Genomic DNA, 4,449 nt, shown 5'->3' with positions numbered 1-4,449 from the left:
GCTTTGTATTGGGAAATATGCAAGAGTTCTATCAGCGCCACTTTAGGAACGCAATATTATTCCGCTGAAGAACGAGTGCATATTTCCCGATGCAAAGATAATAATCTTTTTATTACATACATATCTACACATATAAATATAATGTAAATATCATGAATATGTTCAATAGCCTGAATAGGATTGACAATACTGAAATAAATTATAGAAAAAAAATAGTGCAACAACACACTCTGAATTACGCCACGCACCCTATATGAAATTCAGGCGTCAGTGTATGGAAAAATATTGACGTTTCCATTATCAGTGTTACTTAATGGGGAATATAAACAAGTATGTAATTATCAATTATTATTGGTCGGTTCACCCAAATAAGGAGTATGTTAAATGTTTAATAAGATATTGTACCTTTAATCATTATATATAAAGACTATATTTCATTATGATTAGCATATCTGACATATGTATTGCCGGAACATTATCTAGGAACAACATGTCGAGCGAAATCTGGTTCTTACTCGTTATTTTGTTAAATTCTTTCTACATACAGGAAATTTATTGTACATGTTCCGAAGATGGCACGTGCTGTAACAAGTTCGAAATTAAATGCGAATACAATATCCTACTGAAACTTATACAACTTAAGAAAAGACCGTTCAGCAGGAGAATAAAATCGCATCACTAACAGAAGAACTTAAAGGTTTGAACACATTACATTACGTCTTATTATCTTGAAACGATGTTAAGTTAAATTTAATTGATTGTTATTACCGGCATGTTAAATTCAATATTGAATGTGTTGCTTTTCTACTTTGATGGTATATTGTCTTGTCTATTCCTGCTTTCAGAAATTGATTTATATGTTAGATAATCTTGCATGTAGTCAAATTTGTACGATTGAAACTACAACTATACTAATTTTAGGTGCAAAAGACACAATAGCTGAATTGAACGAAACAGTCATCAAAAAAGAAAAGTCTACTGATGGTACCACATACATACGTTGGGGAAGAACAGAATGTCCTAGTACAGCGTTTCTAGTATACGATGGATACGCCGCTGGATCTCATTACAGTCATACTGGAACCGCAACAAATACATTTATGGCAAGTATACAGATGGATTTCAAACCGCTGGTAGGCTTTATGGTGCAGAATATGAAACAGACATATACAGCACATGGAGTTACCTTCACGACCATGAAATTCCGTGTGCTGTTTGTCGCATACCGCGCAACAACGTCCTCATGGTACCTGGGAAAAATGTGTGTCATGAGAATTACATACTTGAATATAAAGGCTATCTTCTGTCTGAATACTTTGGTCACAACTCGCCGTCTGAATTTGTATGCGTCGATGATGACCCAGAAATGTTAACAGGTGGAGGAGGGAACCAAAATGAACGCCTGTTTTATTTTGTAGAAGGAGAATGTGGCTCACTGCAATGTCCACCATATAAAAATGGCTGGGAGCTTACATGTGCCGTTTGTTCGTTTTCGCCAGGTGCTCAGTCTACAAAGCTTCAGCAGTACATTTGACATTATTGAGTATACATAACTAGATAATAGTATTGTTTATTTTATATTCGTTGTAGTGTAATGTTATGCATTAAATATCAAAATTATATCTCTATCGCAGCGGTGAAATACAAGCCTAAAATAACACTTCGATATATTCAAAGACTATTCAAAGGACTTTTAGCTTAAATATATCGACTTTTTCTTTGTCTTGCTGTCTCAATATCTACTTTTACCTTTAGGTGTATGTAGTATTAATATCGGTACATTGTATTTTTGTGGCACAAGTTTAGATTAAACTTAATCTTACTTGTAAATTCTTCAGCAATAGAAATACTAGGTAATAACAGAACTATTCAAAGTCTGCCGCAATCCACAGTAAAAAAAAACATAATCAGGGTTTTGCGATTATCTCCCATTTCTTAAATATACACTTTCATAGCAGTAGGTTTTGTGTGGTGCCGACGTTTGTTATTATATTTGCTGTGTAAAATGTTTATGGTGTTTAAACAATATATTAAAAAATATGCTTTACTTACATTTCCGATCTGAACTTTTGCATGATACCTCTTCTCCAAAACGCTGTTTACTCAAGCTGTGATTCATATAAAATTGCAAACGTTCAAAACAGTGATCTTATCGATAGGCTGAAGTTCATTGTTCAAGACTTATAAAGGCGTCGGCACTTCCCTGGGTAATGCAAGCAATATCTTTACAATGTGTATGTATGTGCTCATGAACAAAACTGTAAAAGTAAATTTAAAGAAATAATGATTTATATTTGATATATGCCCGAAGGTACGTATTATGTTAAGACGCCGGTGTCCGTCTTTCTGTCCGTCCGTCCGTTAGCAATTTCGTGTTTGCTCCGTATCTCTTGAATCCCAGGAAGGATTTCGAATAGAGTTGACAAGAATGTTCACGACATCAAGACGACGTGCATAACGCATGTTTTGTGTGGCTCACTTCAAGGTCATGGTCACACTTTGAGGTCTAAGATCATATGACTTTGTTCCGTGACCGCTCTGCATCCCTTAAACAGCTTGGTGGATTTTACAGAAACTTTATTTCAAATAATCACCACATCAAGAAGACGTGCAGAGCGCAAGGTCACACTTAGGGAGTGAAAGGTTATACCTTCGGGCGTATTTTACTCCGCATCGCGGTGTTCTTGATCAATTGTGTGAAAAAATGCAATTTAAGTTGAAACAGTTTAATACTTGAAAGATTATACAGTACTGCGATATACGGACATTTAACTTGGAAATAAATGAATGCGTAAGAACAATCATTATAAGACACAAAATCATATCGACGAAGTCAAATTTAGGTTTACTAGTGTTAGAGTTTGAGCTTTTCACTAAAGAGTTTCAATGTTAGTTAAGATGCTTCGAAAAGTTTATTACAAACGTCATGGTAAAGGTGAATATGTATGTGCTGACCCTGACAGTTCTAAAAGTCGTAGGCAACTTTTTATTTATTTAAAAATAGCATTTAAACATTATCAATTCCGCACTACATCTACATCAATAGCAACCCCAGATGAGTTTTAAATTCAACAAATGAGCCGCGCCATGAGAAAACCAACAAACGGTAGTGCGTTTGCTACCAGCATAGATCTAGACCACCCTGCACATCAGCGCAGTCTGCTCAGGATCCATGCTATTTACTTTTAAATCCTATTGCAATTAGAGAAACCGTTAGCAAACAGCATGGATACTGACCAGACTGCGCGGATGCTGGTCGCAAAGCCACTATTTTGATTTTCACATGGCGCGGCTCAAATATTGTTTACGAACACATTAAACATCTCATTTTCAAAACTTCCTCATAACTTTGTCAAGCAATGATCTATTGGCTGTTTATGTAGCCAAACGCTTTCCTATACCTCTTCTTCATATACGAATGAGTACAAATAATACTGTATAATAAATGTCTCAATAGCCCGCGAACTAGCAATGTATCAAGTGACATTATACTATTGTTACTATATATATGTATTGTATATTGATGTTAATATTCTTCATAGAATATATGTTGTACACAATAAATACTTTGATTTATTTCCCTTTGGTTTCCAGTCATTGTCATTGTGATGTATCATGTGCAAATAACTGTTGATATGGGCCGGTGGCCAACATCAATAAAATCATTGTCATTGTCATTGTCATTAGATCGTATTCATATGTATGTTTGCAAACTTAGTTCTGGCGACTAGTTTGAAAATGACAGGACATTATCTTTATTAGATTGATCTGGATATGCAATAACCAAACTTCAGTCCTTGGAAACAAACCGTATTTTTTGTTTTATAATACTGAATATTTAAACGGTAGTAGCTCATCAATATTTGTACATGTAAGCGATATCAGGTGGTCATTTTGTGAGCGGTAAAATCCCCTGTAACTTGTTTCAATCAATATCAGGTGATTACTGTTATAGTTTTGACTTTTAAAGAGCTACGCCTCTTTCATATGTGCATGTTTGATCAAATGTAAGGCAGTTATTTGTAAATTTGGGAAGTGGTGGCCTTCTTAATTTAAATAGTCTGTGTAACTAAATAACCTATTTTGTTGGTTGTTTAACAAACTTAAATATGGGTGATTTAATTTCTATGTACATAATGACTACTAAGAAGACCTAAGCTAGCATAGAAGAGAACTAAAGTCATCCAAATATAAAACTTTGGTTGCATTAATTCATACTAGTATGTATAATAATTTTGGATTAATTTGAAATAGCTGTCATCTTGAATAAAGACTTATATGCTGGATCTGCTTCTATTTTGATGTTCCCCATAGGGAACTTCCGTAAAATTTTTGCGGTCGTATTAGTTTTTGCAAAATTTTCATCATTTCTACTGCACTAGCAAAGAATAGGTCAGTATGCAATTCGCCCAAAAATGAAACACAAACCATAGGTTTAGCCAACTGACA

General features: G+C 34.6%; 1 long non-coding RNA gene across 1 annotated transcript; it reads left to right on the top strand.

Annotated features, from left to right (window-relative positions):
* Positions 1-475: 475 nt before the first annotated feature.
* LOC123526492 (uncharacterized) lies at positions 476-3,593 on the top strand. Its single transcript, XR_006681597.2, has 2 exons — positions 476-697; positions 922-3,593. It is a non-coding gene; the product is annotated as an uncharacterized LOC123526492 (long non-coding RNA).
* Positions 3,594-4,449: the final 856 nt, after the last annotated feature.

This window comes from Mercenaria mercenaria, chromosome 14, assembly GCF_021730395.1.
Source record: "Mercenaria mercenaria strain notata chromosome 14, MADL_Memer_1, whole genome shotgun sequence".
NCBI lineage: Eukaryota > Metazoa > Mollusca > Bivalvia > Venerida > Veneridae > Mercenaria > Mercenaria mercenaria.
The sequence above is the reverse complement of the archived record's forward strand: the minus strand, read 5'-3'. Positions and strand labels throughout refer to the sequence as shown.